Raw genomic sequence first — 15170 nt, forward strand, 5'->3', positions numbered from 1 at the left:
CCAGGCAGCCCTCTAGAATGAGTTTACAATTCAGTGTATAGTAACAAAAGCATAAATGTTCACATAAAATTATACAGTGGGGTCCAGAATCTCTCTCCAGCTCCGGGGGGAACCTTCAACCAGTGTGACTAAGGAAATAATCCTCCCAGCTTCTACATTCTCCTCAGTGTCCTCTGTACATCTTTGCTGTTCTCTCTTCAAGTTCATTCTCCCCTTTGCCCTCTGACTATATTCTTTGTTTTGCATTTGCATATTTTTACCAGGTGGAGTCTTTATTGAATATTTTCTTCTTATACTTGATTTAAATTCACTCTGTTTTTGGTTAACAGACAAAATTTCTTGTTAATTAGAGTGCTGTGTGCATAACAATGTTTTCCTTCTCTACTTTCCACCATTTTCTCAGGACCATGATCAATCTTCTCTAATTGGAGGTGGACGTTTAAACCCTTCCTAAGTGGAGAGGGTCACTTCTAGTTTGGATTCTGTGGGAGCCCGCCAGGCCACAGGGGACCAAGGACAGAGTCCCCCACTGTGAAAATGGTGGCGGGACTTGGTTTCTGGTCCCTGGAGCCGGCGGGTATCTTGACATCTTCCGGACCTTCTCCTTCTCAGCCTTGAAGGAAAGAACAAGATCTTGGCATATGCGTCATGTTCCAAGAAAGTGATAGTCATGAGGACACTGTTATCTTTGGGCTCATGTTCTCAGGATATGAGAACATCTTGCCCTCTTGATAGCCTTCGGGAGTGTACAAACTTTTGTAAAACAACATTGTTCTCAGGCCACTGCAGTTCTGCATATAAGCCAGCAGTTCCTTGAATAAAGTTGCCATTTGCCAGCAGAGCCTATGGTCCTCTCCATTCTTTTAAGTCCTTCACCTCACCTCGCGACCACCCTTGCTGCTGCGGGCAGCGGCAGGATTCTGAGCTAAGAAGTTAGTTCCATTTTGTAGAGTCATTTCCTATTTGGAACCGTAGGGTATCAGAATATGCCACTTGGATTATTTTGAATTGAAGGCAACTAAGAGAAAAACAGACACAAGAAAAGTTCTTGCCTTCCCTCTATTTGCCTAATAGCAAAACACACATTTGTAAAGGTGTATCCTTTCCTTATAACAGGAAATGAGGGCACAGCTCACCAGGAGACAACTCTAGACTCATCAGTCCTCAGACAGGCACCAAGAGGAACCTATGTAACAGTATTATTAAACAGACCATCTTCCACTGGTTTCTCCCATGGGTAAGTACTTTCCCATGGTTTGCTGACTCTAAAAGCCTACATCCTTTCCCCTTTGTCTCGCCCCTTCTCCACAAATGTATTGTTTTTTGTTAAGATGCTATAGAAACCTCAAGTTCTTACCACCCTTTAAATTACTCATCACTGAGTCCTCCCATGCATTTGCCCAATGCACATGTTAATAAATTGTTTTTCTCTTGTTAATCTGCCATCTGTCCATTGATTTCACAGGCCCAGCCACTGAACCAAATAAGGTGGAGAATTTTTTCCTCTCCCACAGAGTTTTAGAATTTAAAAAATCATCCAACATGCCACACCCTGGAACCTTTTGTATAATCCTATTAAATGGCATCAATAATTCATGGTCATTACTATTTAGTCATCTCATATGTACTACATAAACAAGCGCAAAGCAAAAATAAAAGTTGGAATTCATTATATAAATAGCATAATGTTAGAGATGCTGCCTGTAGTGCTCAGAAAGAAGAGGTGGGTTTCAGCCCAGGCTGGGTGCTCAGCTGATTAGAGCACTGTTCCCATGTGCCATGGTTGCAGGTTTGATCCCCAGTCAGGGCACATACAAGAATCAGTCAATGAATGCATAAGTAAGTGGAAGACCAAATCAGTCTCTTCCTCCTTCTCTCTCTCTCTCAAATCAATTAAAAATAGATTTCATTTTAATACAGCAGTGAAACTGAGTATTTTGTCTATAACTGAGTCATATTTGGACCTTCTCTGTAGGTAGAAGAGAGTCATACAGGGAAAATTATTGCATTAACATGATGTAGTCACCAGAAACACAAGACATCGCTTGCTACTCTCCTGCCCGTGTGCTCCTTTACAAAGAAAGACCAACGAAATAATTCAGCTTCAGAGTGTGTTGTTTAAAGCTTTGGTGAATAGTTGGCCTGCTTATTATCATCATGGCCCTAGACCTCAGCTGTGGTCACGTGATCTACTGCTGAGCCAGGCCTCCCTCATTCGGCACTGATGCAGTTGGCTATTTGGATCTAATTGTAGAAGTTAACATTTTCCTAGGTGCATTTCCTCCCATTTGGTTTTATCACATCATGATCCTTTAAAATGGACCTTGATACCCAGATATTAAAAATTAATGTTCAGTTTTTAGGCCTGATGATATTATAATTTGATTTTAATTGTCATTTTATTGAGATAATTATAGATTCGCATGCAGTTCAAGGAAATAGTAGAGATCCTTTGTACACTAGTTTTGCTCAATGGCAACATTTTAAACATTATAGTATAGTATCTCAACCAGAATGCTGATGTTGATACAATCCACTTTTACCTGCACTCAGGAGTGTGTGTATATTAAGCTCTATACAATTTTGCCACCTGCACACCCACCACTCTAGTCAAGATAATGAACACGCCCAACATCACCAGGATCTGTCATTTGCTACTTCATTCCTACCTCTTTCTCCACTGCACCCTCCACGTCCCCATCTCTTATTCTCAGAAAACATTAATCTGTCTTCCATTTCTAAATTTTTTCATTTCAGAATGTTATATAAATAAAATTATGTCATACATAACCTTTTGGGATTGGCTTTTTTCTCTAAGCAAAATTTCTTGGAGGATCATCCAAGTTGTTTCATGTTTTAATAATTAGTTGCATTTAGAGTAAACTTTCTGACATCATTCTTAGCGATACCTTTTTTTCATATATCTCCTTGAGCAAGGGAAGCCAAAGAAAAAATAATAGATGTGACTACATCAAATTAAAGTAGTTTGCACAGCCAAGGAAACCATCAACAAAACAAATATACAACCTACTGAATGGGAGGACATACATGCCAAGGAGAAGACATCTGATGGTTAAAATCCAAAATATATAAAGAATTTATACAATTAAAGAAATCCAATGAAAACATAGGCAGTAGACCTGAATAGACATTTCTCCCAAGAGGACATATAGAGGGCCAAAAGACATATGAAAAGATGCTCAGCATCACTAATCATCAGGAAAATGCAAATTAAAAGCACAATGAGATATCATCTCACACCTGCCAGGATGGCTATCATCAATAACAACAAACAACAAGTGTTGGTGAGGATGTAGCAAAAAGAGAACTCTTGTACACTGTTGGTGATATTGTAATTCAGTACATTTGCTATTGAAAACAGTATGGATATTCCTCAAAAATTCAAAAGTTGACCTGTTATATGATCCAGCAAATTCCACTTCTGGGTATTTATCTGAAGAAAACAAAAATACTAATTCAAAAAGATATATGCACCCTTATGTTAAGTGTAGCATTACTAGTAATAGCTAAGATATGGAAGTAACCTAGATGTTCCTTAATAGATAAATGGACAAAGTAGCATACATATAAGAGGTCTGTCCAGAAAAAGCCCAGCCATTGTTAATATAAGGAGAAAAGTTTGGGTAACATGTGTAACCTGGCAGCCAAGGAGAGTGGACTAGAAGGTGCATATGTGAACAATGACGACTTCACTGTACTAGTCAGTGGGGGTGGTAGACACCATTGAGTGGGTATATTTACTCTATGGTCATTGCATTCAAAATGACTGAGTAGAGCAATGAATTGGCATTAAATTTTGCATTGAGCAGAACACTCCTCCATGGAAACTATTTGGAGGATTCAGAAGGCTTTCGGAGATGATGCAATGAGTGCAGCACAAATACAAGTGTGGCACAAAAGCTTCAAAGATGGTTGAGAATCTGTTGAAAGTGTTGCACATTCCGGAAGGCCTGCAACAAACAGAAGACCTGAGAATGCTGAACATGTGCAGGCTGTAATCAACAAAGATCAGTGACTGACAGTTGAGAGCCAGAAGCAGGTCTGGAGATTCCAAAAACTACCCTGTCTGGGATTTTGACACAGGATCTCGGCGTGAAATATGTCGTAGCAAAGTCCATTCCACAGCTTCTGTTATCAGAGCAGAAAGCACATCGTGCTACAGTTGTTAATGACTTGATTCAGACCACTACCAGTGAATTAGATTTCTCTGGAGATGACTTGTGGGTCTACCGCACTATCCAGAAATAAAGGCCCAGTCATCGCAATGGAAGTCATGAAGGCATGGCAAAATTGCAGCAATCTCAAGACCATGTTAACTGTTTTTTATTGGGAAGGTGCTATCACAAGCGCGCCCCTCCAGGCCAAACAATTAATGAGGAGTACTACCTCCATGTTCTTTATCAGTTGAGAGATGCAATATGATGAAAACGTCCCCAGCTATGGGCAACTGGTGATTGACAGCCTCATCACAAAAACACACCCGCTCATGCATCATGTCTAGTACAGAGTTTTGGTGAAATATCAAACCACCCAGGAGACTGAGCCCCGCCTTCAGCCCATATTTGGTACCCTGTAGCTTCTGGCTTTTTCCAAAACTAAAATCACCTTTGAAAGGGAAGAGATTTCAGACTGTTGGTGGGATTCAGGAAAATACAACAGGGTAGCTGATGGTGATTCCAACAAAGGATTTTGCAGTGTCTTGAACAGTGGGAGAGATGCTGGGAGAACTGTGTGAGGTCCCAACATGCCTTCTTTGAAGGGGACTGAGGCATCATTGTCCTCTATACAATGTTTCTTTCATTTTGTATTTTCTTCAATAAATGTCTCTATTTTTCATAGTACATGAATGAATACTTTCTGGACAGACTTCATATACAATGAAATATTATTCAACAATAAAAAATAAAATCATCATTTGTGACAACATGGATGTACCTAGAGGGTATTATGCTAAGTGGAATATGTCAGACAGAAAGACAAATAGTGCATGATCTCACTTATATGTATGGAATTTTAAAAGTCTAAATCAGTGAATAAAGTAAAACAGAAATAGATTCACAGATATTGAGAAAGAGCTGATGGGAGGAAATGAGAATTTAGAAATTAGAAGAAAAATATTAGGGAAGTCCTGGCTAGTCATTCAGAAAAAGTCAATAATTAGCTGTTTTTTATTGCTGAGTAGTATTCTGTGACATATACCACAATTTGTTTTATCTGTTTAAAGACATTTGGGCTGATTACAGTTTACCTATTAAAAATAAAGTTACTAGAAAGATGTGTGTGCAAAATAACAGCATCATTTCAGCTAGTTCTTGAAAGATGAATAGAAGTTAGGTAGAAAGAGAAGAGGGCAAAATGTTTCCAATTGACAGAGCAGCATATGCAAAGATGTGGAACCCTAAATGACCATAATGTGTTTAACAAATTCTGGAACTTGGTTTGTGCCAGGAAGAACAGGTGGATGCACAGCATGACAATGTGTGTGGGAGGGGTTTGAGTGTGAGTATGCCTATGAGCAGATGGGTATGTATGTGAGTAGATGAGTGTGTGAATGGATGAGTGTGTATGTGAGCATGAGTGTGTAAATGGATATTAGTTGGTGGGTGTGCAAGGATGGGTGTGAATAGATGGGTGGGATTATGGGTACACGTATGAGTATGTGTAGTTGAGTGTGAGTATATGTATATGTGAGTGTGTAAATGGATGAGTGTATGGGTGTGGGTATGTCCATGTGTATGAGTGGATGGATGTGTGTGTAGGGGTAACTGAGAGTAGATAGTATTATGTGAGTGGATGTAAGTGTGAGGATGGGTATGCATTGTTAAATGTGCTATGTATATGAATGTGTGTGTGGATGGGTATGAGTGATTGGGGTGTGTGTATAGGTGTGAGTAGATGACTACTTAGGGATGAGACTGGCTAGGTGTGACTGTAAATGAGTGTGTATATGAGTTTGTAGATAGATGTGAGTGGTTGCACACATATGTGTGTGCATGTGTGTAAATGGATGGCTAGTAAGATGTGGTTGAATGACAGAGAGAAAACAATGGTGAATGACTGATATAAGCAACTGGGAAGGTAGATTGGAAACAAATTATAAAAAGCATTGTAGTTAATCTCAGAAATTTTGATTACCCCTATGGAGATGAGGAATCCTTATAGATTTTCTTATAATACACATATAACTGAAAAAAGATCTTGAGTAATGAAATCTGGAGAACATCAACATTTAACCCTTAAGGACTACACAAAGGAAGTTCTCTAGTTTCCTAAAAGGATCTGTTGTAGAGCTTCCTCTAAATGCTGTTTTAGTTGGAAAATAGATTACTCTGATTTACAAAATGAAATTTGTACCTAACTTCATGAGACTGTATGCTACAGAAAGTCAGACTTGTATGGCTTGTTCCTTCCAGTTCTGATATTCCATTTAATACTGGTTCAAACAGTTGCCTCCATGGCCCATCTTAAGTTCCTAGTAGCTGACATATGTCTAGATATTTTGATTAAAAATCATGACAAATGCTTCTGGACCAGGAAGCAAACTTTTGCTGTAGAATTTTGCTGCATTTAGACAGAGCTTATTTCTAACAACAGCTTCCCTTTGGATGCTAAACCAATTCCCATTCCTCTTTCTGTGTGGCATGGATCAGAGCATTCAGATATTAATTCTGATACTATCACATTGGGAAAAAAAAGTCCAAGTTCAAGCGAAGTATGAAATATACTGATAAAGTTTTATTTGCTAAGAAAAGTAGAAAAAAGTGATTTATAACAGGGAATCAAGCATATCCCTCCTGTAATCTCAGACCAAATTCAAATGTTAACTTGAAAGTGCCTATAAGTTTTAAAATCTTGTGATATATAACTATCCTGTGCCTCAGTTTGATTTTATGTTTATGGGATGATAATACTTATCTTGTAGGGTTATTTTAAGGATTAAAAGTAAGTTAACAACATGCTTAGCACATTCTGTAGTAGGTAATAAGTATGATGTCATAATTGTTATCATATGGTTTTAATATCTGTCATTATCCCTGTATTTTTGTAAACAATCCAGCGGGCTGGAAATCTAGTTAGGAGACTATAGAATTTTGAAATAATTCTCTCATTTTCTAAAATATTCTGAGGAATCCCAAAGTTTTCATTCTCTGACTAACTTGAGTCACATTTTATTAAAAACATTCTAACCTGAAGTCCTGAAAAGAAAATACTAAGAAGTTATGAGAAATCTGAGAAAAAATATTTTCTAGAATGATCAAGTCTAATCAGTATGAAACATGTGACTTAATTCCCCATTCTCCAATCTGAACTGATTGGAACACAGCTGGGCACTGGACATAAGGATGCCAACCTGTAGGCCACCAGCCATCTGTGACATAACCTGGCATCAAAAGATGAACTGGAACAATCACATTTCTCTCTTGGGAAGGATCATTGCTAGCAGTGGTTGCTAAAGCAGAAAGGACACAGAGAAAGAGTTGTGAAGTTGAGCAGAAGCCTGAAACATCACAGCAAATAAATTACTCATAAGCTGAAGACAGACTAGAGGGAGAGGAAGTGACTTGGTGAAAGAGAGTAGAGCCTGGCAACAGGCTCATGTTGAGACACTCGGTTGGAAGTCTATGAGGCTGCTGGTTGGGCACAAAAGACATGTGAGGTTCTAGAGTCTTCATATCTTTCTCTGTGTCTGTAGAATACCTGTGCTCCTGGTACATTCTGGTATTCCTGTTAGAAACAGAAGAAGCCTTTGTCACGATGTCCCAAATAAGAAATGAAAAATTCTTTCAGGTGCTATTATTGTCAATCATGTCAGGTATAAAAGAGGAAGCAGGTCAACTAACAGGTAGAAAAAGAGTGTGACCAGGCTGGGTTTGCAGAGTTTGACTATGGACAGGACTTTCTCCCCTTCTTCTAAGAAAAAAAAAAAGCAGAGTGAGGTTTCTAGTTCTGCTCATATTTTTGAAAAAAATCAAGAAGTGGTTTGAGAAGGAAAGGCATTAGCTCTTCTTGGAATGTTTGGTAAAATTCATCTGTGAAGCCATCTGCTCCAGGGCTTTTGTTTGTTGGGAGTTTTTTTGATCACTGCTTCAGTTTCACTAGGTGTAGTCTGTCTGTTCAGGTTCTCTGATTCTTCTTGATTTAGTTTTGGAAGGTTCTATGTTTCTAGGAATGTATCCATTTTGTTCAGGTTGTCCAGATTGTTGGCATATAGTTGTCCATAATATTTTCTTACAATACTTTGTATTTCCTTGGTGTCAGTTGTTGTTTCTCCTCCTTCATTTCTGATTTTATTTATTTGGGTTGTTTTCTTTTTTTTTCTTGAGGAGTCTGGTTAAAGGTTTGTCAATCTTGCTTGTCTTCTCAAAGAACCAGCTCCTGGATACATTGATCTTTTGCATCATTTTTAGACTCTATTTTGTTTATTTCTGTTCTGACCATTATTTTCTTCCTTTTGCTCACTTTGGGCTTTGTTTGTTGTTCTTTTTCAAATTCTTTTAAGTGCAAAGTTAGATTGTTTATTTGAGCTGTTTCTTATTTTTTGAGATAAGCCTGTGATGCTATGAATTTCTCTTTTAGGATTGCTTTCTCAGTGTCCCACAAACTTTGGATTGTTGCGTCCTCATTCACCACAATTCCTACTAAGATTCCACTGATGTATTTCAAAGAAACAGAAAAAATATCTCAAAAATTTATATGGAACCACCAAAGGTCCCATATAGCAACAGCAATCCTGAGATAGAACAAAGTTGGAAGAATCATGCTACCTATATACCAAACTATACTACAAGGACAAAGTAATCAAAAAAGTATGGTAATTGCATAAAAACAGATATATAGATCAATGGAACAGAACAAAGAACCCAAATATCAACCCACTACTTTATAGCCAATTAATATTTGACAGAGGAAGCAAGCACATATAATGGGGTAAAGATAATTTATTCAACACATGGTGTTGCAAAAATTGTACAGACATGTCTAGAAAAATGAAACTAGACTACCTTCTTACACTACACACAAGAATAATTCAAAGTGAATCAAAGACTTAAACATTACATCCAAAACCATAAAAATTGTAGAAGGAAACAGGCAGCAAGATCCTGGACATTGTTCATAGCAATATCTTATAGAATATACTCTCTAGGCAAGAAAAACAAAAGAAAAAATAAGCAAATGGGACAACATCAAATAAAAAGTCTTTGCACGGCAGAGAAGACCATCAATGAAATAAAAAGGCAATCCATGGAATGAGTGACCATCTGATAAGGGGTTAATATCCATAAGTTATAAAGATCTTATAAAACTCAATACCAGACAAACACAATCCAATTAAAATATGGGCAAAGGAACTAATTAGACACTACTACAAAGAGGACATACAGATGGCCAATAGACATATGAAAAGATGCTCAATGTCACTAATCATCAGAGAAATGCAAATTAAAACCACAATGAGATATCACCTCACACATGTCAGAATGGCTATCATTAATAAATCAACAAACAAGTGCTGGCAAAGATGTGGAGAAAAGGGCTCCCTTTTGCACTGTTGATGGGAATGCAGATTGGTGAAGCTAATGGGGGAAGCAGTATTGAGATACCTCAAAAAATTAAAAATGGATCTGCCCTTTGACCCAGCATTGCCACATCTGGGAATATATCCAAAGAAACAAAAAACACTAATTAAAAAGAGCATAAGTACCCCTATGTTCACTGCATCATTATTTGCAATCACCAAGATATGGAAATAGCCCAAGTGTCCATCAGTAGATAAGAGGATAAAACAACTATGTGAAATTTACACAATAAAAGTATGTGGACTTCTGGACAAGATGGAGGCATAGGTAGATGCAGTGTACTTCCAAGCACAACCAAAAAAAGGACAACAACAAATTTAAAAACAAAAAACAGCAAGAACTGACAGAAAGTTGAACTGTATGGAAGTCCGACAATCACAAAGTTAGAGGAGAAACATTCAACCAGACTGGTAGAAGAGGCAGAGATGGGCAGCTGTGAAGAGAGGACTCACAGCAAGGTGGTGGCTGGTGGAGCAGGTGGGCCCACCTTTGCATGCAGATAAACCAGGAGGAACATCTGGGGAGCAAGACAGACCATGCAACCCAGGGTTCCAGTGCAGGGAAATAAAGCCTCAAAACCTCTGGCTGAAAAAAAACCTGTGAGCCCTGAGGTGGCAGGAGAAACTCCCAGCCTCATGGGAGATTTCACTGGAGAGCCCCACAGGGTCCTAGAACATACACAAACCCACCACCCTGGGAATGAGCACCCAATTTACTTGTGAGTAGTGGGAAAAGTGACTGAAAGCTGACAGAGTGCCAAGCAAGTAGCATTGTCCCCTCTTGGGCCCCTCCCCCACATACAGTGCCACAATGTAGCAAAGTGGGTTGCCCCACCCTGAAAAACACCTAATGCTCCACCCCTTACTATGTAACAGGTACACAGAGAAAAAATGCCTAAATGAAAGAACAGATCCAAGCTCCAGAAAAATACAACTAAGTGATAAGAGCTAGCCAACCTATCAGATACACAATTCTAAACACCAGTAATCAGGATGCTCACAGAAATGGTTGAATATGGTCACCAAATAGAGGAAAAAGTGAAGGCTATGAAAAGTGAAATAAAACAAAATGTACATGGAACAGTGACAGAAAAGAAACTGGGACTCAAATCAACAGTTTGAACCAGAAGGAAGAAATAAACATTCAACTGGAACATAATGAAGAAACAAGGATTCAAAAAAATGAGAAGAGGATGAGGAACCTCCAGGACAAATTTAAATGTTCCAACATCTGAATCAGAGGGGTGCCAGAAGGAGAAGAGCAAGAGCAAGAAATTGAAAACATATTTGAAAACATAATGAGGGAGAACTTTCCAAATTTGGCAGAAGAACTAGACTTCCAGGAAGTCCAGGAAGCTCAGAGAGTCCCAAAGAAGTTGGTCCCAAGGAGGTACATACCAAGGCACATCATAATTACATTATCCAAGATGAAAGATAAGGAGAGAATCTTAAAAGCAGCAAGAGGAAAGGAGACAGTCACCTACAAAGGAGTTCCCATAAGACTATCAGCTGATTTCTCAAAAGAAACCTTTCAGGTAAGAAGGGGCTGGAAAGAAGTATTCAAAATCATGAAAGGCAAGGATCTACATCTAAGATGATTCTGTCCAGCAAAGCTATCACTTGGAATGGAAGGGCAGATAAAGTGTTTGCCAGATAAGGTCAAGTTAAAGGAATTCATCATCACCAAGCCCTTATTATATGAAATGTTAAAGGGACTTATCTAGAAAAAAGATAAAAAATATGAACAGTAAAATGACAACAAATTCACAACTATTAACAACCAAACCTAAAAAAGAACCAACAAAACAAACTAAGCAAATAACTGGAATAGGAACAGAACCACAGAAATGGAGATCACATGCAGGGTTATCAGTGGGGGGTGCAGAAGGGGAGAAGTGGAGAAAGGTACAGGGAATAAGTAGCATAAATAGAAGGTAGAAAATAGACAGGGGGAGGTTAAGAATAGTATAGGAAATGTGAAAGCCAAAGAAGTTATATGTACAACCCATGAACATGAACTAAAGTGGCTGGGGGAATGTGGGTAGGAGGGAGTGTGCAGGGTGGAATAAAGAGAGGGGGAAATGGGACTACTGTAATAGCATAATCAATACAATGTATTTTTTTAAAAAGAAAAAAAGAAATACATGCACTATTTGGCCATAAAAAAGAAGAAACTTGTACCTTTTGTGACACAGTGGATAGGACAGGAGAACATCATGGGAAAATAAGCCCATCGGAAAAAGACAAATGCAATATGATTTCACTCATATGTGGAATCTAATGAACAAACGGAACTAACAAGGAAAAGTGGGACAGACCTATAGTTAGAGAGCCGATGACAGCTAGTCAGAGGGGATAGGGAGTGGAAAAGAGGAAAAGGGCTCACAGACATGCACAACAGTGTGGGGATTGCTGGGGGCAGGAAGAAATAAGGGAACTAAACAGTACTGGAAAAATTACAATAAAGAGTAAATAAAAAACAAAATAATTCAAGAAAGAGACCTGATGAGCATAGGACTGAGAAGCCAGTGGGGGCAATACTCGATTCACAGTCTACTCAGCAGAAATAGAACATTGTTGAGAAGCTCCTTTGACTTTTCTCTAGAATTCTGCAACTTCTGTGAAAAATTACCTACTAATTATTTTGGTGTCTGAAACAGAGAACAGACTCTACTCAAGTCTTTGGCGAGGAATTCCCCTGGAACATGCAGTTCTTGTGCTTCCTGAGGCCCGCTTGTGAGATTCCCTTGTGTTTCCATGCACATGTATCCTTATAATAAATGCCCCACTGTCTAAGGACACTTGAGTCCAGTAAGAAAGCCTGGCTGTGACTGGATTTATTTAATAATCCATTCGTCCCAGAATATTGCTTCTGGCAGTGGAGCCCCAAACAGATATTTGGTGACATAATTTCTGCATTCCCATCACCACCACCACATTATTCATCAAAGGTATTTCCCAATAACCCAACCCTTCCACCCGTGAGTGAACAGGCTGATTATTACAATGTGTTTACTTCAACCATGTATCTGTTAGAATTCTGTATCACTTCAAATAAAGACAATCCTACTTCAGTCACCCAAAGAAATAGAGGCGTATGTTTCCATCAAAGTAAGAAGCCTTTAAAAAAAAAGCAATACCCATGTTTCAATACCAATGCTTCAGTGGCAGTCTTGGCCTTTCCCTCAGGATGCAACTACTACACTACACCTATGGCCTTATTTAAATGATGGCATTCTGTCATCTTCAGAAAGAAAGAAGGGACCGATCCTACGCTCCACAATCCTTGCATCCAGTAGAGCTCTTTTCCTGTGCGGGTTTTGTGCGATGGTTTGTGGGCAGCCCAGCTTGCAGGTGAACGGGGCAGCATTCCATCAGCCTCAGTGCAGGGGGCACCACCAGCAGGCCCTGTGAGCATTCTCTCTCTTCCTTTGATTCTTCTTTACCTTTCCTGCCCTTTCTCGCCCAGAAGCCCCATCTACAAAGGCTGCTCTTCTAAAACATGGCGATGAACTCCCAAGCCAATTAAAAATGTTTTCCTTCTTCTCTATCTCGAGAACGACTTCACTACCGTGGATCCCAGGGTGGGGAGGTGCAGATGGGATGTGCTTCACACAACCTCCTTTGCTTCACTGGACTTTGGAGATTAGATCCCTCAAGTGCTTTACGTTTTAAGTCACCATTCTCTCTTCACAGTTGTCTTCTTAAGCTTCCATTGAAGTGTGGTAATCTGGTTTTCATTTGTTTGTTGACAGTTTTCCTACTTTTTCTCATTTTTCAAATACCAGGGTATTATAATGCCATGATTAAGTGGAACAATATATAAAATGGACTGAAATACCTCAAGACATTATGGAATCAATATTTGAAAATGCATAGATTTAGGATCTGTCCTATAAATATCATATGAAAGAATGTCACAATTCTAGGCTATAAATCTTGATCTTGTTGATTAACTGTTAAATTTTAGTTGTAACATTAACTTTAAAATAGATTGTTACCCTTTTAAAGACTGTTAAATTGTTGGCAAATCACAACAGGACTTATTTAGGCATCAATGGATAGTGCCTATTTAACTGATGTTAGCCAGAACACTATTTCTGTGATACTTACTGATGAGCTTGTTTTGAGAGCCTCTGTTGAAAATTTTATTTGGAAACTTTTTGTCACTGATAAATGCCCCAACAGTTAAAATAGTTAAATGTCACTTGATGTAGTACTTGACATAGGAAATAGGCCGACTAAAAACGAAAATGTGCTTTTAATTTTTGTGGATTGAAATGTCATGTTTCATATATAAGACAGTTCACTTGGAACTGAACAGATAATCTATTTGTTTTACTGTTGTGCAGTCACTTGGTATATTTGAGAGGAAATGCCATGAACTGATATAAGTAATAATACTAATATCTTACTATACACTTCTGATTTTAGAATGAACTATAATGCAAATAGTTATTCACACATTAAAGATATGTATTTCCATCCTTTCTATGGGTATGTATAGTTGCTTAGCAAGAGGCTAGAATTTTATCAGTTATATTGTTATCAGGTTATGGGGCATTCTGCTTCCAGCTGCTCACTCACATAAACACATGCACGCTCATACACACCCCTTTACACATCCCTCCCCATATTCCTTCTAGGTCAAGAGGATCTATTGATAACAATGTCACCATCCTCTAGTAATGACTCTTGCCAGGACATGGTCCCTCTAGCACTCACTTGGTAGTGACACGCTGGACTATAACCAGGTCAGATGGTACTAATAAGGACAATTGTTGGCTACAAATCTCGCTGAAAATTGAATTCTGAGTCTTTCGTCAATTGCTTGTTTCTTTTATCTCCAATCCTCACTACTTCTTGTTTTGTTCTTTGTTCATTTGACAGTAATTTTAATTTAAAATAAACTCCGACCTTCTCTTTGACTTGGGAGAAAACACTGGTTGTGAGCCAGGCTGTGACGATCAGGAGGATGTTTGGCTCTTCCTTGGCTCTCCAGCTCAGCTCCTGATCTTATGGTGGGCCTGCGTGGGAGATGTGGGGCCCAGGAGAAGAGAGCAGGAAGAAAAGCAAAAGGGACTGGTAGACACTCTAAAAAATAGTTAAGCATGTCTTTATTCCTTATATGATTACCCATAGGATCTGGCAGAAAAGTAAATATCTTATTGTGCTCCAGTCATTTCTTATACTTTCTTTCTGCTCCTTGTCTCACCTCTTTTTTCTGCTTTTTTCATCTTATTGCATCCCCTTTCCCACATTCTTGCATTCCTGTTTTCATCCCACTCCTTTGGTATTACATAACCTCTTACACTATGCCAGTTCACACAGGGTCACTGCTTTTTCTGTCATTGACACGGCTGGTTACCTTTTTCAGAGAGTTTGCCTGTGCTCCTAGGTTTACTGAAAGGCAGAAGAACGGACGTGCCTCACCATCCACGTGCTGTTGCAGCCACAGTGGGTGAATAACCTCTTCCATCTTTGCTGCCTCTAATCTATCTTTTTCAGAGGAGTCATACTCAACTACTTAAATTACAAAACAAGTTCTAAGCCTCCCTTGACTGAATGTTTC

The 15170-nt window shown here is 38.8% G+C and overlaps 1 protein-coding gene across 1 annotated transcript in view; it reads right to left on the minus strand.

Annotated features, from left to right (window-relative positions):
• The window catches only part of LOC118975148 (zinc finger protein 474-like), a 51861-nt gene extending 37233 nt beyond the window's left edge, over positions 1-14628 (minus strand). Inside the window, exon 1 of the mRNA XM_037028899.1 lies at positions 14516-14628. The gene's annotated coding sequence lies outside the window, so the exon portion shown is untranslated. The remainder of the gene's footprint in view (positions 1-14515) is intronic.
• Between the last annotated feature and the right edge of the window lie 542 nt (positions 14629-15170).

This window comes from Sturnira hondurensis, unplaced genomic scaffold (genome assembly GCF_014824575.4).
Source record: "Sturnira hondurensis isolate 20B ecotype Veracruz unplaced genomic scaffold, ASM1482457v3 Scaffold0001509, whole genome shotgun sequence".
In the NCBI taxonomy this organism is placed as follows: Eukaryota; Metazoa; Chordata; class Mammalia; order Chiroptera; family Phyllostomidae; genus Sturnira; species Sturnira hondurensis.